The 23,188-nt window shown below is 51.5% G+C and overlaps 1 protein-coding gene across 5 annotated transcripts in view; it reads right to left on the reverse strand.

Moving 5' to 3' along the window:
• SMOX (spermine oxidase) overlaps positions 1-21,655 on the reverse strand; it is a 58,126-nt gene extending 36,471 nt beyond the window's left edge. For 3 of the 5 annotated variants that reach the window (XM_072800183.1, XM_072800182.1, XM_072800177.1), the window contains exon 1: positions 13,137-13,326. The gene's annotated coding sequence lies outside the window, so the exon portion shown is untranslated. Of the gene's footprint in view, positions 1-6,943; positions 7,158-13,136; positions 13,327-21,633 lie in introns of those variants that run through there. The other 2 variants (XM_072800179.1, XM_072800178.1) reach the window with 2 other exon arrangements.
• Between the last annotated feature and the right edge of the window lie 1,533 nt (positions 21,656-23,188).

The raw sequence follows: 23,188 nt of genomic DNA on the forward strand, positions 1-23,188 counted from the left end.
ATAAAGTTACCATATGATCCAACAATTCCACTCCTGGGTATATATATGAAAAAATTGAAACCAGGGTCTTAAAGACATATTTGGACACCCATATCCCTCAAAGCGTTATCCAAAATAGCCAAAAGGTGGAAGCCACTCAAGCATCCATCAACAGATGATAAACAAAATGCTGTAGACACATACGATGGAATATTATTCAGCCTTAAAAAGAAGAACATTCGGGGATCCCTGGGTGGCTCAGCAGTTTAGCACCTGCCTTCAGTCCAGGGCGTGATCCTGGAGTCCCGGGATCGAGTCCCACGTCGGGCTCCCTGCATGGAGCCTGCTTCTCCCTCTCCCTGTGTCTCTGCCTTTCTCTCTCTGTGTGTCTCTCACGAATAAATAAATTTAAAAAAGAAGAAGAAGAAGAACATTCTGATACCTGCTACAACATGGATGCACCTTGAGGGCATCATGTTAAGTGAAATTAGCTGATCACAAAAGGACAAATACTATATGATTTCACATATATGAGGGACCTAGAGTGATCAAATTCATAGACACAGAAAGTAGAGTGATGGGTGCCAGGGGCTGGGAGAGATAGGAGAGGGGGAGTCATTGCTAAATGGGAATAGTTTCAGTTTTGAAAAAAGAAGAAAAGTTCTGGAGATGGATGGTGAGGATGGAGCACAACAATGTGAACATCCTTAATACCACTGCATTGTATACTTAAAAATGGTTAAGAGGGTAAATTTAATGTTATGTATATCTTACCTCAGTAGAAACAGTAAGAACAACTACATGAACAAAAATGTTTAGTGCTACTCTGTGGCAGGTACTTGGGACACAGCAACAGCCAGAACCACCAACCCCCCAGAGAATCTAGTAGGTCAAGAGTGTGACAACTGTCACCAAACAAAAGCAAAGCAGGGTGAGGGGAAAGGCAACTGCTCTGTGTGGGGGGAGGTCAGCAAAGTCTGCTGATAAGGTGACACTGGAGCAGAGGAAGTGACAGGCAGGAGGGGAATAGAGGATGAGAGTGCTGTGGTGACCTCTTGAGGACTTGCTGAATGACAGGATGCAGGGGTGAGGGCCAGGGCAAGATCAGGATGACTTGGGTGACCAGTCATGACATCAGCAACCTTGACAAGTTCTGTGTCAACCGGCCACCCCCTTTCCCCTTCACCACAAGCCTGTGGATAGGAAGGAGGAGAAACTGAGAAAAGAACTTGGTACAGGTGAGAGGGGGGCCCAGGGCTGCACCGACTCCCAGCAGCCCCTGACCAGACCGGCATGGGCCACCCCACACAGAGATCCACCCATTCTGCGGATGGGGCCCTCGGAGCCTGGGAGGCTTCTCCCCTCTCCCTGCCAGGAGCCGCAGCCGCCTCAGTTCTGGGGTGAGGGAGGACAGCCCAGTCAGCACTTTCCACTGACTCTTTCAAAACCACTGACAAGAACCGAGGCTGGGAGACAGACTCAGCCTGGGCACAGCTCCCCCCCGCAGGCCCCTCGTGACTGCACAAAGCCCATCTGTGCTTGGACTCGGAGCCCCGGGAGGAGGGAGGTCTCCTGCAAGCCCATCCTCTCTTGCAGGAGCCACGGGGTCCCCACTCTGCCTCGCTGAGGACACACCCCCACAGAGGCACTGCAGCCCTGGCGACACAGCAGGGCTGCCCACGGCTTATGGGGGTCCACGCAGTGCTTGTGGGGACCTGATATGCCTAGCATGACTCCGTACCCCCTCCACTGTAAACTCTTTTCCGGCAAAGCTCCCTCTCCTGCGGCCCCCACTCACCATTGTTTATCACAGGGCGAAGGTGGCATGCATGACCACGAAATGAAAAAAAGGAAAACATCCTCAAAAACCCAGTCACCAGATACCTTCCATAGCAAACTTGTCTTATGGAGCCCTTTGCGTGCCAGACCCCATGCTGGGGACTTGCCAGTTCACTGAATCATTTAATACAACACCCTGCTGCCCATTTTACAGATGACGAAACAGCTGGAGAAAGGTTCACAGATGTGATGGAGGCCGCCCTTGATGGAGTGAGGGGCCGAGCAGGGCTTGACAATGCTGAGCTCATCTCTTTCTGCCCAATGTTCGCTGGGTTCTCAGGCTCCCACTCAGCCTCCCGAGGCAGCAGGCCTGAGGACTGCCCTCAGCTTGGCACTTCTCCTGCCTTACCCTCCCTGCAGACTGACACTGAACACATTGTGCCAGGCACTTGGGGCTGGCAGGAGGTATCCCCGAGCCTGGCGGCTCAGCCCATCTGCACTGCCAAAACCTGGGGCTGCCACTGGAAGGCCACCTGCCTCCCAGCCGAGGCACTGTTGGGGCGCCCTTTGCCTCCCCACTGCAGGACTGCCTGGCTTCAGGCTCACCAGGTACTACGCAATGCCAGGCCATAGCCCTTGGCCCTTGGTTTTGTTTCCATAACCAGGCACAGGAACAGAGGTCTAATTGCTTTTGCCTGCACGAAAGGAAATTCTAAGACCAACTAACTCATGCTTTCCTCTTGACAGTCACCTCCCTTCTCACTGGCCCAAGACATTCCCCACCCGGTACCTTCAGAGTGGTTTACCTGTGCTTTCCTAATGAGTCTTAACACGGGATCACCCAAAAGGGCTCTCCATAAAGTTCAGCCCTGAAGCCAGAACCCCCACCCTGGACCCCTGCCCCAGCAAGAGCTGGAACAAGATCTGGAAAGCCAGTGGTGTGGGCTTTCAAAACACCTGTGTGGGCCCTAAGCCCATGATTTCATCCATAAAACACCTACAGAGTTAAGACGCTAAGCTTGGACAATAAACATATTCTTCAAGTCCTTTAGTTGAGTTCAAAGACAGACTTAATAACTCACCAACTTTTGAGATCAAGAAACATCTAAGTTCTTATAAATTTTGTCATCATCATTATGACTACTTTTGCCAAGCACAGGTGAGGTACGAGCCCAGGGCGGAGGAATATATCCATTGATGCTCACATCAATACCCCCATTCTGCAGAGGAGAAGACTGAGGTTCAGAGAGCTTCCACAACCTGCCATCGACATAATGCGCTCCAGAATTCACTTAGCAAAGATCTCAATGCTCAGGCTCTACTCTTTGGTAAAACCAAGAAATGAGTCAATCTGGTTCTTTCCTTGAGTCACCTTTTCAGATTAACTCAAAAGATTTGCATTAATTACGTATGATTTTTTTAATTTTCCAAAATAAGAAAAAGAGAGTAAAAGAGATCTGTGTGTTTAACACTTAAAAGCCCCACTTAAAAGTCTTTCTTGAGGATGTCTGCACATTGAGGGTATTGAGTTGCCCCCTGCTTGAGTCATCTTCAAATCTAGATGACTTGAGGTCTCGTTTTAGGCCAATCTGAAAGAAAGACCCATCAGCCCTTCCTTCATCTGGAGGAGTCTGGAGTTTGGGGGGCTGGGATGGGCTGGCATGGAGAGAAGGCCTGGTTGTGTAGGGAGGCATGGTTGAAGGTTTAGGGACAGGCTCTCCGGGGGCTATGAAGGAGAGAAAGAGTACTAGACCAGACGTTTTAAAACCTGGCTTTGAGACCCAGTCATGCCATTTGCTGGCAATGCCAAGTGTCTCTGTCTGTGAAATGGGGTAATAGCTCATGTGGGGAGGGAGGGGGCTGTGGAGAGGAACAGGAACTATGGGTCTGCCAGGGCCAGGCACAAAGTTGGCAGAGACTGGCTAGGTTCTTTCTTCTGTTTTCTAATAAATTACAGATCATTTCCCAGTGCTGCTTCTCTTGGTCTTAAATCACCTTCCTTAACATTCTTCCCCTAAGAAGCAACTAAAAGGGTAAAGGCATCTGGACTAACTGAGGGGGCAGGGGTACTCCACACCCCCCAAGCCAGGCTGCACCTAAATGCTTTTCTTCATCTTCCGTCCTCTCAGCCTCTGATGTAGAGAGAGCAGGAAAAGCCCTGATGCCCACCTGTTTGGGGAAGAAAGAGCTGGGGCAGGGACACCTGGGTGGCTCAGTGGTTGAACATCTGCCTTTGGCTCAAGTCATGATCCCAGGGTTCTGGGATCAAGTTCCGGATCGGGCTCCCTGCATGGAGCCTGCTTCTCCTTCTGCCTGTCTCTGCCTCTCTGTCTGTGTCTCTCATGAATGAATAAGTAAAATCTAGAAAGAAGAAAAGAAAGAGAGAGAGAGAAAGGAAGGGAGGGAGAGAGAGAGAGAGAGAGAGGAAAGAAAGAAAGAAAGAAAGAAGAAAGAAAGAAAGAAAGAAAGAAAGAAAGAAAGAAAGAAAGAAAGAAAGAAAGAAAGAAAGAAAGAAAGGAGGGAGGGAGGGAGGGAGGGAGGAAAGAAGAGAAGGAGAGAAAAGGAAAGAAAAAGAGAAAGAAAGAAAGAAAGAAAGAAAGAAAGAAAGAAAGAAAGAAAGAAAGAAAGAAAGAAAGAAAGAAAGAAAGAAAGAAAGAAAGAAAGAAAGAAAGAAAGAAAGAAAGAAAGAAAGAAAGAAAGAAAGAAAGAAAGAAAGAAAGAAAGAAAGCGAGCCAAGGCAAAGGAGGAGAAGAGGCTGGCACTGGGCTGGGCCAGAAAGTTCACGGAGCATCCTCTGCCAGGGCCTCCCTGAGTGCCGAGTGCCTTCGTCAGTCGTGAGCCTGTCCGCCCCAGCGCACCATTACAGCAGCTTCTAGGTCACCGCTGGGGCGGCCACACCCCGTCTCCTCCACCTGAGCTGCTGAACAAAGAGCCCTCACACCTCGGAGGAAATGAGATGTGGCAGGGGGCAAAGCGGCGTAGCCTCACTGACAGTCCCCACCAGTCACAGGGGAGCAGAAAAGGAGAGGCAGGGAGTAGGGGCCCACCCCTCCTGCACTTGCAACACCCCTTCCAGGAAGGCGACAGGGTAAGACTCTTAACCTTTTGGGGAAAATGACTCAGAGCTCTGAGAATCTGGGAAGAAGGGTCATGGAGGCAACCTGACCCCTCCCCATGCTTTGAGCCATAAAGGGGCATAGCCATTCTGTGAGGAAGCCCAATGTGTGTATTTTAAGGGGATCCTGCACTGCCACCCCACCATCACTGCACACCCACGCCATGTGTCGCACTAAAGCACCATTCTGATCAAACCACTACCCTGCTCAAAGACCTTCAATGGCTCCCCAGGGCTGGTTTCTGTCACCTTCCTGCTGCCTTTAGCACCCCATCTCCCGCACACATACCCCTTACTGGGTCTTCTGACTCCCACCCCCAGACTAGGCCTGGGAAATCTCATTCTGTCAAAATATCCTCACCCTGCTGGCCACTCCTCCAAGCAGCAGATCCAGGCTACCCTCGCCCTCACTTTCTTCCTTCCTACAGAAGATCACTCCTCTGGTCTAATTGAGACCCACCTGAACCCTAACCATGCTCTCTGCTGGCGTTTGTACCTCCTCATGTCCCTGACAATGGTCCTCTTCCCTGGGTTCCTCCTGGAGACACTGCCTACAGCCACGTCAATCACACAAAGAGCAGCCAACCAGTATTCGAGTGTCACAATGGCCCTACAAGGGAGGTCACATTATCCCCCACAGTCCAAATGAAGAAACTGAGGCACAGAGCAGTTTCACTTCTGGCCCAGAGATCACAAACCCACTCTCTAAGGTGAAAGGCTAGGAGACCTTGCAGAGCAAGATGATGGCAGGGGAGGGGTGGGAGGAGGCCCTCCCAGCATCACAGAGACCCAGGCCTGGCTACCGTTGGGTCCTGGGCAGCACAGCGGTCCTCCAGGTCCCTTCCTCAATCATCTAGTCCAGTGAAGCAGAGCTGTTGCCACTAGAACCCGGTGCTGTCTGGGCCTGGATGCCTTCTGACCAATCCTCCCTCTGCAGTACCCTTTTCTTCCACTGACTGTCTAAATAGTACCCATCCCACCAAACCCACCTCCTTCAGGAAACTATCCACCCATCTGTCTTTCCCTACCTGGTACTTCCAGGCTCACCCATCACCCATGTTTGTGGTCTCTTGTGGAGCAGCATCTCTCCACAACAGCCCTTCCCACTGAGTGTTTTCCTGGTCAGAGGGACATATTATTAGGAAGGCTTTCCAAAAAAAAAAAAAAATTTTCATGGTCAAATCAGTTTAGTAAACACCAAAAGGAGGGCAGCCCAGGTGGCTCAGAGGTTTAGCGCCACCTCCAGCCCAGGGCATGATCCTGGAGACCCAGGATGGAATCCCATGTCAGGCTCTCAGCATGGATCCTGCTTCTCCCTCTGCCTGTGTCTACCCCCACCCCCCACCCCCGTCTCTATCTCTGTCTCATGAATAAATAAATAAAATCTTTAAAAAAAAAAAAGGAAACACCAAAAGGTTTCTCTTTTTTTCTGCAGGACTTGTCAGAACTTTTAATTCTCTTAAATGCACTCTGAATCTCCCATAGACTGGTGATTTGCCAGTTTCTACCCTTATCTGTCCCAGAACCCCTGAGGTTTTTCAGAAAACTGAGAAATGCTGCCCCCTCCTACCCCTTCAGAACAGCCTGGCACAGCAGAGGGCACACAGGCAAGGATCACAGGGTGGGTATCCTTTTAGGACACATATGGGACATTTGGGGAACTCAACCTGATAGCCCCTCTTGGCACTTCCCTGTCTGTCCCTTCCACCTTCCTTTGGGTGAAGTGACTGCCTACCCTCCTGCCAGCATCTGGAGGGACCTCATCTAACTGGAGCCCTCAGATACCAACCTCCTCCCACCCCACCAGTCACATAGAATCCAGACAGCAAGGGGCCCTAGGAAATCCCCAAAGCAAGCTGGACAGTACTTTGGGCAAGCTACTTATTCTACTCTATCATTAGCATTGAGTTTTAATATGAGACCAAAACTAAAACGTAGTAAGCTACCATTCTAGAAGATGCAGTGCCCCACCAGCAAACCCTGTAGCCCTCCCCCACCTGCTCTCCAGGGAGGGGACTGAATCCTTTGATTTACAGGAAACTAGGGCCTCAGAGGGAAGCAGACACTTGCCTGTAGAGCCCAGTCAGGGGCAGAGCAGAGAGAAGCATCCAGGTCCCCCCACTTCCAGGTATGCAGGGAGGTGGCCCAAGAGGGATGAGACCCCAACAGCGGCTCACGTAACCATCAGTGCCAGCTGTAAGGACCCACAGACGCCAGAGGAAGAAACGCTGCACACCCTGGGGGTGACAGCTCAGCGGCTGGAGTGAATTTGGGCATTTTTAGGAGAGGGTAGCAATGTCCAGGACTGGAGTCAGCTGTTTCCCCAATCTTCTTGGCCCCACCCTCGCTGGAGGAAGAGTGCTTACCCCAGATTGGCTACCCACAGGGCCAGGCTCAGCTGTCAGCAAAGATAAGATGCCGTATATGCCAGCTGTGTGTCACCCTGCCTTGGGGCAGTCACCTAAGACACCCTCTCATGGTCTTGAGAGTTCCTCACTGTCAGGTACTCTGAAAATCAGGCCAATGTTACAGGTCTGAGACCCCAGAGGCCTTTACCCAGCCCCACCTCCCAGCAGAGTGGCCATTGTATTCACACCCTCTATCTACTCCGCTCCACTGGGCCCCCACACAAGCAGCTCCTATGCCAACTACAACACAGTCCACAGGAGCCAGGATGGTCCCCTTTACCTGTTCTAGGTCCCACTTGACCTGCACCTCCCCCTGTACCTACCTGTCTGGGCCCCCTGAGTCCCCAGTCTCAACCCTCACTATACAAAGATGGCCCATGGACCAGCAGGTCTGTACCATCCAGGAATGTGTGAGAGATGCAGAGTCTCAGGCCCTGGCCTTGACCCACTGAATGAGAGCTTACATTTTAACAAGATGCCCAGGTGATCCATGTGTTAGAGTTTGAGAAGCACTTTCATAGACCACTGGTCTAATCAAGTCATCGCATCCCGAAGCCTATAACCTTCGATGGCTCCCCAGGGCCCAGGGAATCAAGTCTAGACTCAGCAGCTTGGCAGTTAAGCCCTTCCCTGACCTGGCTTCAACCCAGTTCTCCAAGCTTGGGCTCTCCCTCCACCTTGGGAGTACCATCTCCTCCTCTGTTGGCTAATCCTGCCCAGGACTTCAGGGCCTTCTATAGCATCACCTCCTCCAGGAAGCTGGTCTGAACCATACTTCCTTATATCACATCTGGCATGGCTCACTCATTTCCTGCAGAGTGGAGATCTTATCTTGTGTTCCCAGTGGCTCTGAGCACCAGACTGGGGCACAGGTGCTGACCACAGGTAACAAGGTCCAGATGAGGGGGAAGTCCACCCTCAGCTCCAGCCTGCCAGCCTCCAGCTCTGCCACTGTCTTCACCTTGACTCAGCACACAAGGACTCAACATGGACAAGTCTCCCTGCCAAAGGAGGGGGCACTCCCAAGAACCATGGGCCTGGTGAGCTTCTAGCAGCAATGTGCCTCCTCTGTGCCTCAGTTTTCCAAAATGAAAAGAACACCACCAACTCTTCCTCTTTTCCTGGGGGACTGGCAGGATCTGCCGAGATTGATGAGCAGACCTCTTAATCTGTAGGGCTCAGAATTTGGAGCAAAGAGACTCCACTCCTGTATGGCCAGCAACCCTTGTTCGGCCGGCCAGCCAGTCAGGCCCCAGGGAAGCCAAGTCACCTGCCCAGAGCCATCCTCATGACCAAACAGGAAAGCCTCGAAGGACAGGGCTGCCGCACCCTCTGCCCACCTCCCTCCTTCCTGGCCCAGTTCCTCGGGGCTGGCACCTCGTGGGAAGTCCTCACTCTTATGCTAGGCCTGCAAGAAGGCACTCAAGCATGTAACCTCGAGGAGTTCCCAACCTCCACAACTTCTGGGGGGCAAAGAAAAAGTCTTTCCAATCCCATTTTACAGACAGACAAGAAGAGGTAAGGACAAAACCAATAGAGATGTGGATTAAGCTCTATTCAGGTCTCGTTTCTCTGTTACCCTAGCTCTGCTCAAACCTCCATCTGCACTCCCCAAGGCCAAGTCTGAAGCTCCACCTCACAACATTCTAGAAGTAATCCAAAATAGCTTATCTGCAGAGCCCCTATCTGACCTCCTGAGTTCTCCAGAAGCAGATAAAGAGGGTAATGGGCAATGCTAAATCCAGAGGGGTGACAATCTTTTTCTTCTTAAGATTTTATTTGTTTATTCATGAAAGAGAGAGAGGCTGAGACATAGGCAGAGGGAGAAGCAGGCTCCCTGTGGGGAGCCCGATGCAGGGACTCTATCCCAGGACCCTGGGATCACAACCTGAGTCGAAGGCAAACACTCAACCACTGAGCCACCCACATGTCCCGAGGGGTGACAGTCCAATGGCATCCCAAGCAGGGAGCTGTTTTTGTACCAGCTTCCCCAGCACCCCAAAATCACAGTATACCTGATGCCCAACTATTTGGTCTGGACCTGGAGCTCCTCCAAGAAAAAATACGCATGAAGCAAAGAACCTCAGCTGCCCACTCGGGTGAGGACCCCTTCTGCCTTAGAAATTATGACTTCTTTCCTACCTCCCCAGCCCCCAAGGTCAGGCATCTCTGGGAGTCAAGAAAAAACCCTTGTGTGTAAAGAAGTCTTCAGCTGTTGCAGATCTGAGTGGCATAGGAGAAGTGGCAGAGCGGAGTGGTTTAAGGCACGGATTCCAGAGTCAGGCTCCCTGGGTTCAAATCCTCACTCTGTCACTACTGAGTTTTAAGACTGTGCCTCAGTCTCCTCATCTGTAAAATGGGAATAAGACCTACCTTATAGAGTATTTGTTAAGAGGATTAAAGGAATTAATGTTTGCAAAGTCTTTACAATGCATGGCACCCCATGAGTATACCAGGCCCTGGCCCAGCCTCGTGCTCTGCTTGATTTCTCCGGCCCAGGATATTCCCCTTGCTCTCACCTATCTCAGCTCCAGCTCCTAGTTCCAGCGCTCCTCTCAGAGCATCCCCTTGGTACATCACCAGTCCCTCTACCCAGGACCCTCCCAGAGCTGAGGTCCCTTGGCTCTCAGCTCTCCATTTGGAGAGCATTAGCCACACAATTTAATTCTCAGCTGACTCCTTTGTACAAAGAGGAGAGCTGTGGGTGGAGAGACAAGAGTCTATAGAAAGACCCCTGGCCCCAGCTTCTTCCTCTCCTTCACTCCCTGCTCCCAGGGCTGGGCACCCAGCAGGCACCCAGGGAGTAGGCCTGAAACAAATCTCTTGCTGCCCAGACCACCCCTATCTCCTGATTTAGATAACACACACACACACAGCCCTCTGTTGACCTAGCCTGGATTTCCACCAAAGAGAGCAAAAGAAATCATTGGTGCCCAACCCACCACAACCTCCACCAACTCTACATCCCCCAGACCTGCCCGATCTCCCCCTGGGCATGCAAGCCTGATCTTGAGCTGCTTGTACCTTTCTCACTTTCCTGTTTCATATCCCACCAGCCCTTCTCAATTTTACACAACTTCTTTTGTGGAAGGAAAATTAAAACCCTCAGGTCATCTAAGGGTTAAAGTAGGCTCTTGCACTGACCGCAGTACCCACGTCTTTCTGCCTAACCCAGCCCTGACCTTCCCACCTGGCTCAAGACTTCCTGAGAGCCAATTACATGCCAGGGATTGTGCTAGACGCTCCAGATACAGCAGCGGGGCATTCAGTTAAGGTTCAGCCCTTGAGAAGCCAGAAAAAGTAAAGAGACAACTGCAACAAATGGTTAGGGATGGTGATAAATATAATGAAGAATGGAAACCAGGTGCTATGACGAATTACACGGCAGTGGTGAGGGGACCTCTACCAAGATGGGGAAGACATATTTAAGTTGAAACCTGGAAATTAAGAGGGAGCAGAGCCAGCCCAGTAGAAAACCCTAAAAGAACATTCCGGGCAGAGAAAACAGAACAAGCAAAGGCCCTGAGCAGGAAAAAGCTCAAGGGGCAGAAGTGATTCAGATGTAGCTATTAGGAAGAATGCAAAGGGGACAGTAGTTAGGAGAAGGCTGCAGGAGGTCAGCAGTGGCCAGATCATGGAGGGTCTGATAGGTCTGACAGGAAAGTTCTGAAAGTTTATTCCAAGTGCAATAGGGAGCTTTAAGAGTTTTAGAGAAATATTATCTAATCACTATATTTCTAAATCATCCTTGCTGCTCTCTTACAATAGATTAGAGGTGGGCAAGTGGGAATTTTGGGAAAGCAGATAGTAGTAGCTACTACAGCATTTGGGCAAGACAGAAAAGGTGGCATGGCCTGGGGCAGTAGCCTGGGGCCATAGCAGTGGAGTCAGAGCATGAAGAACAGGCCTGAGATTTTGCAGAAAAAGCCAAAAGGACATGCTGTTGGACTGGGTATGGGGAGAGAAGCAGAGGGAGGGGCTGGTGCCACCTGTTCCTGTCTTTAAAGGTGGGTAGGTTATGAGCTGTTTAGAGAGATGGAAAGGCCCATGGAGGGTCACATCTGGTGAGTGCAGTCAGGGTTCCGTGTCATCCATATGAAGTTCTCATACCTACAAGACATCCAGGGAACCCTAAATCATCATCAGGTGAGTGGCTAGATAGAGAAGCTGGAGCTGGTGACAAAACTTGCTACTTAAAATCACAAGAAGGAAAATGATGTACACTTAAGATCAGTGTGTTTGTAAATTAATGCTTGATTTTTAAAAATATAAGAGAAAATGAGAGCTGGGAGGACAGGTAATTAGAGTGGAGTCAGGAGAGAGGAGGGGCTGAGGACAAAGCTCTGGGATCCTCCAACATTTAGAGCTGAGTAAAGGAGTTATCCCCAAAGATCTAAGGAAGGGCTAGCCAGGGAGGGAAGAAGAAAACCAGAAGTAAAGAGAGAATATTGATTCTAAAGGAGAGAAAATCAACAAGACCAAGGGGTCAAGGAAGACCTGCTTGTGGGGGCGTGGAAATCCCCAGAGACCTTGACCGGGGCGGTTTCAGGGAAGTGGTAGGACCAAAGCAAAGGAATGTGCTCCAGAAGAGCAGGTGCAGACAGCTCTTTGGAGAAGTTCTGCTGTGAAGAGAAGTGAAGTCGTTCTGCACACCGAGGGAGAATGAAGGATGAAGGCAAAACAGGAAGCTATAAATGAGGGAAGGAGGGTGTCCAGGCATGTTCTTATCCTGTTGTGAATGATCCAGGAAAAAAAAAAAAGAAGCCACTTCTAGCACTGGAGAGAGGGGAAGTAATTCAAGAATGTGGGACAGGGAGCACCTTGGAGCCCAAGTGGAGGTATGGGCCTGTGGCAGGAACTGAGATGCTTCCTCCCCCCTCACAAGAAGGAAGGGGAGCAGAGGCGGCAGATTACAAATGCGGGCCTTCACTGGACATGCTTCCAGATGCACACCTCCCCAGCTCCCCATTCAGGCTTACTCCAACGACCCCTGGGGCACCTGCTGTTTTCTGCCTCTTGCTCCAAACACCAAGTTGCCCCCGTGGCACGGAATGTGTCACCAGCAGCAGGTTCTGCAAACAACCTGTGGGTACATCTCACCATTCTTGCCAGCCACTGCACTCACCTCATCGGGGCTGTGCCCCTTCCTAGTGCTAGCTCTGAGGGGGTCCCTCACCTGCCCCACCGGAGCCCCCGCCCCCAACCCCGAGGCGGTGGCCTCTCCAGCTCCTCCCCCAAAGGAGCAGTCAGTACACCCTACCCCTTTCCTAGCCCGGCTCCCTAGTTGGCCCTTGGGAGAGAGCTGCCTCCACCCCCGCCCCCCCCACCCCAGACCACCCGGACAGCCGGAGCGAAGGCGGCCCAGCCTCTCCCCGCGCCCCGGCTGTAGCCCCGGAGCCTTCTCTTCCCTCCCCAGCGCCCACCCCCTGGACCGCCCGAGTCGTCGCGGGGCGCCGGCTCCCGGCTTTGTCTGCGCCCACCGAGCGCGCCCGCCGGGCGCCCCGGGCGCTCCCCTGCAGCACGCGGCTCGGGGTCCGGCTTGCCCTCCCCCCGCGTGCGCTGGCTCGGCCGGCGCAGCCCCGGCCCCGAGATCACCCCACCCGGCCGGACCACCGCTTCCCGGGACGCCGCCGACGCCAGCGAGGGGGGCGCGGCGCCCACAGAGGTCCGCGAGCCCCGGGCACCTCCGCGCACCCCAGCCCGAGCGCCGCGCAGGCTGCCGCAGCCCCGGGCCGCCGGAGCCCCTCACCCTCCCGCGGGCGGCCGCACCCCCCCGCGCCGGCGAGGGCTGGGGGCTCCCGGCCGGGGGCAGGGGCCGGGGGCCGGGGCCGGGGCCGGGGCGCGGCGCGCGGTACCTTTCCCTGCTGAGCCGGGGAAGTGAGTGTGCGGCGAGCGGCGCTCCAGCCTCGGCCTCCTCCGCCTCCCCTCCTCCTCCAGCCGCCTGGCTTCCTCCTCCAGCCGCCGCCGGGACCGTAGGGGCCCGAGCCAGCCGCCGCGGCCTGTGTGGGGCCCCGCTCCGCCTCGCGTCCCCGGCCCACCCCGCCGGGTCCGCCCGGCCCGGCCCCCCGCTCCGCCTCGGGGCGGGGACGCGCCCAGCTCCTCCCCGGCCCCGCCCGCCAGGGGCGGGGAATGCGGGCGGCCGGAGCCCGGGCCGGCCCGGCCCCCGCCCCGGAAGCCCCCGGCCCAGCCCTCCGCACCTGGGCCCCGCACCGCCTGCTCCAGCCGGGCGCCGAGCATCCGCACTCAGCCCCAGAGGGAAAGCGGCTCGCCCAGCCCCGCCCTGGGCCCGGCGCGCTTCAGGCCAAGGCTGCCCGCGGGGAGACGCGCAGAGCCAGGACGCGGGCCTCAGTTTACCCGCGCGGAATCTTAGAACCCTGCTTCTGGAGGGAAGCCCCCCCCTCCTGGAGCTGCCTTCACTCGCGCAGACCCTACCCTGGATCTCAGTTAGGGATCAGTGGATTCATCCCCGGGGCGCCCACTAATTTTTTTCTCCCCAACACCGGTGCCTCCACTGCCACTGCCACCTGCCCCCAGTCCACCACGCCTCTGAGACCTCTGTGCCTCAGTCTCCAACCCTACACAGTAGAGGGCGGGGCGGGGGGCACTCAAATTGCCGCAGCCCGTCCCTTCGCAGCCCACTAAGCAGAAGTGGCCTCTTTAAGAAAATAGCCTTCAGTGGTACCCACTGCCTCATCCTTGATTTAATAAAAATCGAAGCAAATAGCTGTGAGGGTCACTTTTCATTCTCTTTTAAAAATCATAGTTATTGGGGCACCTGGGTGGCTCAGTGGTTGAGCATCTGCCTTTGGCTTAAGTCGTGATCCCCCGCTCCCCATGGGAAGCCTGCTTCTCCTTCTGCCTATGTCTCTGCTTCTCTCTGTGTGTCTCTCATGAATAAATAAAATCTTTTTAAACATAAAAATAAAAATTATAGTTATTTGGAAATTAGATTTATTGGCTATTTGAGATTTTGCAGGCACTGCTCTGGTCCCTTGTACAGTTTTTCATTTGTGCTCTTTTAAGGGGCCAGTTCACTTGGTTTGGTACCATTTCATTCTGTTTAACTCTGTGAGCATCTCCAGGGCCTCCAGGAGCTGACAGAGACCCAGTCCAAGGGGTGGAAGCCTTGGGTAGAAGCCAGGCCCCTGCCTTAAACTGTCTTTCAGGCTGAGGAGGGTGCCTCACCTAACCTAGACCCTACAGGGGACCCACCAGGCCCCGTTGCATAGCATAGGTCTGCATGGGTGGGGGCCAGCAGAGCAGAGGTGTCCCTACAGTAATGGGGTTTGATGCCTCCCTGCAGGAGGGACCCATGTGAGCACAAGCTTCAGGGCAGAGACACGGTGAATTTTAGATGAAGTTTCTTCTCAGCAGAAAAGTCCTTATCATTGCCCAAGCTAGTCCCCTCACCTAGAAAACCTTTCTGCCCCCTCCCAACCAACCTCTGTGTCCCCTTGGAGTTAAAGGTCAAGTTAAAGGTCACACCTTCCTCTGTGAATCTTTCCCTGTCACCCAGGAAGCAGAATGTTTCTGAGTGGGCTCTCAGAATTAGATACCCTGGATTTGAATTTTGCCTCCCTCTGCTTCAGTTTCCTCATCTGTAAAACAGGATCAATAAATAATACCTACTCCAAAGAGTGACTATATTAAATTAAATTATATACATTACTCTGAAGAGTGATTGTATAGTATTAAATAAGAATGTTAATATGGACTTGGCAAATAATGGAAAACTACTCAGATTGGCTTGGTATAAGCAAAGAGGACATGTATATACTCACATAACGGAGGATGCCAATGGTCATCCTGATCCGGGTACCAAGAGGCTTCAAAAATATCAAGACTCGGTCTTCCTCTGTTCCTTGCTGCGGCAAGATGGCTGCCAGCAACTCTCAGTTCCACCCTCTCGGCTCAAGTCCTCATTTCTTTCAGCTGTCCCAGCAAAAAGCCAAGGTTACACCAAGTTGGCTCTGCTCGGGTCACATATCACTGTTTGGGCCTGAATCACATGCCCAGCCCTGGAGTTGGTCCATTCCAAACCACAGGGATGCGGAGTGAGGGAGGGTGATGTCAGGGCACTGTTTACAATTAGAAGGTGGATGGGCCCAGCACTGTGTGCCAAGCACACAGAGAGTTCACCAAAAAACATTTGGCCATCGTTGAGAACCTTCATCGTATTTCAGGGGTGTCCAGTACCTTTTGAACATCCTTCTGTGTTTGGGGAACTTTCCATGTCACAGATTCTGCACCCCCTCCTCCAAAGCCAAAAATGCTCTTTCCCAGCCTCCTCTGCAGCAGGGGTGCTGGCATCACCCAGGCCCTGCAACCAGATGCACTGCTGAAGATTTTTATGTGACAGGCGTCACCCAGAATCCGTTCAGGGGGCACTGGAGACATCTGGCTGTAGGGATAACTGTGGCAGAGGTGCCAGAAGACCTGCCAGAGTATGTTTCAGTTGCTATTGCTCCATAACAAACCACCCTTGAAACTTAGTGTCTTAAAACAACGATTTCTTATTTCTCAACTTTTTAGGTTGACTGGGCTCAGCGAGACAGTTCTTCTGCTGCATGTTTTGTTGATTAAGGACATCATTTGGAAGCTTGACTGGGTCTAGAACAACCCAAATGGTCTCTCTCACCATGAGACCTCTCCTTCAGGATAACCTGGGCTTCCTTACAACATGGCACCCTGGCTTTTCTCTGAGGTGAAATAGAAGCTGCCAGGCATCTGAAGACCTAGGCCTAGAAGTGCCATTTCATTATTTCTACCACATTTTATTGGCTAAGGAAAGTCACAAAGTCAGCCCAGACTCAAGGGGAGAATAAATGGACTCCACCTCTTTTTTTCTTTTTTTTTTTTTAAGATTTTCTTTATTTACTTGAGATAGAGAGCACGACCGGGGGCAGAGGAAAAGGGAGAAGCCGACTCTCCACTGAGCAGGGAGCCCAATGCAGCGGGACTTGATCCCAGGACCCCAAGATCATGACCTGAGCCAAAGGCAGATGCTTAACCAACTGAGCCACCCAGGCACCCCTGAATCACATTTCTTGATAGAAAGAGTGCAGTGTTGTATTTGCTAGGACTGCCGCAATGAAGTCCTACAGAGTAGATGGCTGACTCAACAGAAATTCATTGTCTCACAGTTCGGGAGGCCAGAAGTCCAAAGTCAAGGTGTCGGCAGGGTTGGTTCCTTCAACTAGGGAGAATCTGTTCCATTGCTGTTCCCTGGTTTCTTGTGTTTTACTGGCAATCTCTGGTGCTCTGTGGCTTATACATCCACCACCCAAAATTCTGTCCTCATTCCTTTATCTTCACACAAGTTCCCATAATGTGCCTGTCCCTATTCTGTGTCCAAATTTCCCCTCCTTATAAGGACACCAGTGAATTAGGACACATCCTAATAACTTCATTTTTACTTGATTACCTCTATAAAGATACTGTCCTGAGGTACAGGGGATTAGAACTCCAACATGCCCAATATATCTATGGGAGAGACATAATTCAACCGTAGCAAATGAGCACACAGGAATGGAAGGGTTCCTTGGTAACCACGCTACAGATAATCCACCACAAAGTAGAAGGCCCAAAGAATACCTCTCTCTTGTCTTTGAGAATGGATTTCTGGGGTATATAGTTGTGATTAAGGCCTGGAATTTTAAGTGTTCCTTACAAATCATATAACCACCACCAGCAGCCTTGGGTACAACCTGTTTTACTATCTCCCCCACACACACACCAAGGGGGTCTTTGGAGCCTGATTGGTGCAAAGTGGATTGGAGCTAAGAAGGTACTTCATCATTTCCTCCCAGAACAGCGAGGAAAAGGAGGTCAGGCTTAGGCACCTGAACAGCTAGCTGTAAGGCCTGAAGCAACTTTGGCAAACTCTCTTTTGTCGCCCTTAAAACGGGAGTCAAGCTAGGAGCCTGTCACTCAGGGTTGTATAAGGATTAAAAAGAATAAGGGATATAAAAATTGGTGTCCAAGCCATCAGACCCCCTCCAGATGTCAGTAGTTATAAGCATCAGTCTCTGCTACATCCATACAACTGATCTAGACTCTGCTTTGTGTTGAAACATCAGTAAAGCACTGATCACATGCTTCACATGTGTGGAGTACTTTATAGTTTACAAAGCACTCCCATAGCCACCACCACAGGGAGACATCAGAGTGGCAAAGAAGGGCTGCAGGAAGTGCATTGTTATAAGTAATGCTGGCTTCTATAAAAAAAGAGACCCAAGAATACAGTGGTTCAAACATAACAGAAATTCATACCTTACCTACACAATAAAGAGGTATTCCCATAACATAATGGCTTTCCTCCACATTGTGATTCAGAGATCTAGGCTCACTCCAACGTGTGTCTTTAGCAACCATCAGGGTCTTGTAGTCATCTGCACAAAGCCAGCAGCAGAAAAAAGCCCTACCTTGAAAATGAACATTAGTTCTACTCACATACCATTGGCCCAAACCAGTCACAAGGTCACACTTAACAACAAAGGAGGGTGGGAATTATGCTCTAGCTGTGAATCCTGGAAGGGTAGAAAAGTGATTTTGGGTGAACAGCGAGCAGTCTCTGCTATTAGGGAGTTTTTTAAAGTTCTAGAAGGGATGGTTCATGTATCCCTTCTAGGGAAGTGAGGAAGTGTCATTCCAGTTTGGAGGACACAGTGGGTTGACTTACTGTCCACAATTCTTCACTTCCCTGTGTAGTATTTTGCATCCATATTCTTGCCACAACTCAGGTGGAGTGTATTTTCCCACCTGCTGACATTAGGTTTGAATGAAATAGAGTAGAAGTGGTAGTATGTCTATTTCGAGCCTCAGCTTTAAGAGTCCTGCATGATTCCACTTCCTTTTAGTGCTTTCTCCACCTTCATTAAAAATATTCCCCTGCATAGCTACTGCCCTTCAGCCTGGGACTGCAGAATGAACACACAAGAGCAAACCAGGGCTCAACCCAGAACCAAGAGCCAGACTCACCCAGACTGTATCTTGAAGCACCAATCTGATCCAAGCCTAGATCAGCTAATGCCCAGCCGACTTGTAGATGCAGGAGATCAGCAGAGTCATCCCAGGCAACACACATACCCATAAGAAATGAATACTAATTGTTGTATGCTATTGAGGTCTTGTGGTCTTGTTACACAGCACTGTTGTGGCAATAGCCAACTGGTAGAGAAAGACAAAGAGCAACTTTGCCTACCCAGGCTTTTCATCAATTACATCAATTCCATCTGACTGAAAAAAGAATTAGAAAACAAGAGACTACATGGCTCAAAACCCGACCTGCACAGACATACGGTAAGAGAATACTGCTTCTGAAGTCAAGGCCACACTCTACACTTCTGCTTGTCCTCTCCATATATCCTGACTGGTGTGTCCTTAGGTTCTCTGCCAGGACAGGAGTCCCTGCTCTTTAGCCAACATTTTTGGCTACTCTATGGCTTTCCTAATGGAACAATGATGTCTTGATGAAGAGGCACTAACAGACCCAGGCAAAGAACATGAGTTCGGTCACTGTGGGTAAGCCTACAAATTTGTGTACCCTGAACGGGAGATAGTGCAGTGGGCTCTGATGGACAGACTAGCACCCGTGGCCTTTGGGTCTCCACTGAAGGAAGCCAGCTGCTGCTGTAGCCACCCCATCAAGATGAGGTTCCCAACAGGTCTGCTAAAGCAGGTCTTCTCAGACTGCATGCAAAGCACCTGGAGACCTCACGAAAACACAGGTTGTGATTCAGCAGGTCTGAGGGTGGGGCCTGAGACCGGAGATTGATGCCACTGGTCCTTAGGCCAGACTTTGAGCAGCAAAGCTCCAAAGCAATGGTATCAGTGTCAACTGCACACTGGTATAACTTGGGAAGCTTTTAAAAGCACTGATGCCTGTGTCGTGCCCTGAAAGGCTCTGAAATAGGGGGCCAGGGGAGCACCTGGAGGGAGGAGGGTGGAGCCACTGTTCTAAAATCACCCTTCACTGTTTTCAGGGAACGTGTACTATCATGCCTCCTCTCTATTTTTTTGGAGGCTCTGGCTCTCTGCTTGCCCACCCTTTATTCTACCAGGCAAGGGAGTTAAATGTTTTTAACTAAAGTGATTCCCACGTTGTGAAAGACATATCAAAAAGGCAGACTAGAAAGGCAAAAATGGAGTCCTTTAAATTGAACAAATGTGACCATTTGAAAATCTTACTCTCCTGCCCTTCTTTTCCTCGTTAACTGTTGCCCAGTGCAAACGCCTCCTAGTGCTCCTTCCATCCACTGGAAAGCTGGCCATCAGGATGAGCAGGGCCTCAACTGATCCACAACCAAGTGTAAATACACAGGAAATGTTTGCTTTTTAACTAGGATAAATTAATAGCTGTTTTATAGCAAAACAAAGTAGAAACACAGAGAAGGGCTTAAACTGTACATGAATTTTGGAGGTGAAATCCCAGACTTCAGAATAATGCAGGGTTTGCTACTAATGGCTACTAGGTGGGGGTTGAGGGTGGGGACCAACCTTTGGAGGGCTTAGAAGCGTTGCCAGATTTAGCAAATAAAAATGCAGGGCACTCTGTTCAATCTGAATCTCAAACAATAATTTGTGCACAGAAGCGTGGGCTCCCGTCACACAGCAGAGAGTGGCACAGTCGAGCCCCCCAAGGCCAGATCTTTCTGGCTCTTCACCATGACAGTACGTATACAGTCAGGCCACGAGGCTGACCCTGGTGAGCTCCAGATGACCTCAGGAATTCCGAGAATACTCTAGAAGCATCAAAGGGCATCCGCCTAGGCTCTCCACTTATGTGGATTTTGTTTGTTCCTTGGTTTTTTTGTTTGACAATCTTTGCATGCTTGAGTTTAGAAGTCAGGCCCTGGGCAAGCACCTTGAAAACACAGAGCATCATTTTCTTGGTCTTGGGTCCTCCATACCTCTATTTAAATACCCATCACCACCACCTGTCTCCCCACAGGTCTGTCCTGACTCCTCCCCCTTTTGAAACCTTTTGGATCTCCAGTCTAACCCTGACCAGTGCCATGGCACAGGATTTGAGGAAACCAAGAAAATACAAACCAAAGTGTGTATGTCTCAAGTCACATGAATTAGGGAGGAAGGGCCCAATCGGGAAAGGGGAGCAGAGGGGATGTGGTAAATGGTGACCCATTCTGTAAGTCCTTTGCCTTCTCTGCTCCTAACTCCCTCGTGTAAAACTGGGCCCACCGAGCAAGCTGCCTTCTGACACTATTCCTCCAGGCACTGCCTTTCCTGCTTCTGAGACTTCCCCACCCCTGAGGAACTGTGCCCTGGGCACTCGGTTACAGTCAGAAGACCTTTCCTGAGCCCTTTTGTGCCAAGCATGCTGGGTCATGGACATCAGCAGTGGAGGAGGTGACCTTAGCCCAGCTGACTGCCCTGCAGCATCCCGGACATCAGAGCAGCACAGCCCAGAACCTCCCGGCACCGGTGAGGCAGAGTGACCTGGTCATGGCTGAGTGTGTATGCCAAGGTGTGTGTCAGCATCCTGATCCCCACCCCACCCTGGGGGGCTGTGGACGGCCTTACTGACCACAACGCACTGTGTCAGTGACAAGTAAACAGGATGGATTGATTGCTGACTCCATAAACAGATAGATGCCAGTCACCATCTAAACAGGAAAGAAAACATAGAACCCATGGGGGGAGAGGGGCCTTTGCTATTCTCTGTGATGCAGGAGAGAATGGGGAGGAGACGGAGAGAGAAAAACAAATGGACACAAGAGTGGAGAAGAGTCAGACCCAATAGCACAGGAAGCACCAAACCCAAGGTTGTCCACACTGCAGCTCTGTCCCCACCAAGGTACCCTACTTGCCAGGCTCCCCTGCCTTAGGCCAGTCTTCCCACATCTGACTTCCCACCCTCCTCCCTTGGAGGCCTCCCCACCCTCCTTCAGGCCCTGCTCAGCCTACAGCTCGTCCTAGAAATCCTCAAGAATAAACCACCCCCAGGGCTCCCCCTCTTTTGCACAGAAAAGTTCCAAAGCATGTCTCCAGCCAGATGTATTCCAAGAGACTCAACTTCTCTCCTTTTGGGCCACTCCTAAGTCTCATATTGTAGGATATAAGACTCTTTCCCATTTTCAAATAGAAACACTGAGCCCTTTGTGGGTCCACCCAGGTCCACCCCTAAATGAGGAACAAATTGAGCCTCCTGCAACTCAGGCTTTCAACTCCTACCATCTTTCCTGGTCCGCTTATTGCTGACCTTTCTTGGTCTGCCCCCCGCCCCCCCTGCGCTGGGTCTTGCTAGCAATGTGGCTTTGATGGAAGCAGGGAAGGGGGTTGGCTGAGGTAGGGGGTGGTTAGGGCTGCCAACTTCCTGGGAGGAGCACTTACCCATGAAACAGACCATCCTCTGAGTCACTGGGACGACTGAGAGATCCTGGAGGTTGGGAGAGGCTGACTCATCGTTGTCTCTATTTCGTTGGGGAAGAAAAAGGCCTCACACATAGGAGAATGGCCAGTTCATCGTCATTTCAGACAGAATTGAAAACTGTAATGGAGCCATGCAGAAAGATGGAGCAGGCCTCAAGAAGGTCCTAGAAGACGTGACATGGGGAGAGAAAGGAGAATCTGGGGTCCTTTCAAAACACCCTGGGCAGGAAAATTCAATATTCAAATTTAGACTAAAAGAAAAGTACACTTGAGGGGCTCCTGGGTGGCTCAGTTGGTTAAGCATTTGCCTTCAGCTCAGGTCATGATCCCAGGGTCCTGGGTTTGAGCCCCCCTCATCAGGCTTCCCGCTCAGCAGGGAGTCTGCTTCCCCCTCTGCCCCTCCCCCTGCTCATTCTCTCTTGCTCCTTCGCTCGCTCATGCTCACTCTCAAATAAATAAATAAAATCTAAAAAAAAAAAAGTACACTTGAAAGATGTTGTTTGTCTTGCGAAATAATCATTCATTAGCCCAGAGTTCCTTTAAAGGGCATTCCATCCTTGGCAGTTTCCAGGATTTGCTTGCGGATCTGTCAGGGAGCTCACAGCCCTGGGACCTCCTGCCCTTCCTCACCTGCAAGTTGCAGACCGTCCCCAGTTTCCCTGGGCTCCTTCATGCTAGTTCAGAGCTTCTCAATCCTTCAGAATTACCTGCAGAGCTTGTGAAAAACTCAGTGGGTGGGCCCCACCCCCAGTGTTTCTGATTCAGTAGGGTTGGGGTGGTGCCCGCTTATTTGCATTTTAACAGGCTCCCAGGTGATGCTCTTGCTGCTAGTCCCGGAAGCACACTTTGAGAATCACAGGTAGGTGAGGCCCACCTGCCTGTGCTCACTGCCAGGGGAACATCACTCAACCTGGTTGCTGGTCTCCTCTTAGGTCAGGGCCACAGGGCTCCTCAGGGGACTCTGCCTTGTGGGGTGCAGACCCTTCACACTTCCTGAGGGACGGTGTTGCCTTTCCCACCGCTGCCGTGACTTGTTGACAAGTTCTCTTCTTTGTCCCCAAACCTCCAATAGCCCCTCATGTGCCCAGCTCAGCTCAGAAAGCAGGCTCCATTGCCCTCCCACCACCAAATCTTCAGACCCCCACCCCCCAATCCCTCACCCATGCTCCTCAGAAATGGCGGAGGCATCTGCCCCCACCTAAGGCCATCACACCACCTGTGTCCCTCCTCCTTCTGCTCTCTCCTATGTCTTTCCTCACCCCCTCTCTTATGGGAAGACTGGATCATACCCATAAGCATACAAACATTCTCCAGCATCTCTCATGTTTTAAAAAGCGGGGAGGGATTGGGGGTAAGAGGCTCCTGGGTTGCCCAGTCAAGTGAGCAACCAACTCTTGGTTTCTCCTCAGGTCATGATCTCAGTATGGTGGGATGGAACCCCACTTCCAGCTCAGCATGGAGTCTGCTTGAGATTCTCTCTCCCTCTCCCTCTGCCCCAACTGCTCATGCCCTCTCA

The sequence above is a fragment of the Canis lupus genome, chromosome 26 (genome assembly GCF_048164855.1).
Source record: "Canis lupus baileyi chromosome 26, mCanLup2.hap1, whole genome shotgun sequence".
In the NCBI taxonomy this organism is placed as follows: Eukaryota; Metazoa; Chordata; class Mammalia; order Carnivora; family Canidae; genus Canis; species Canis lupus.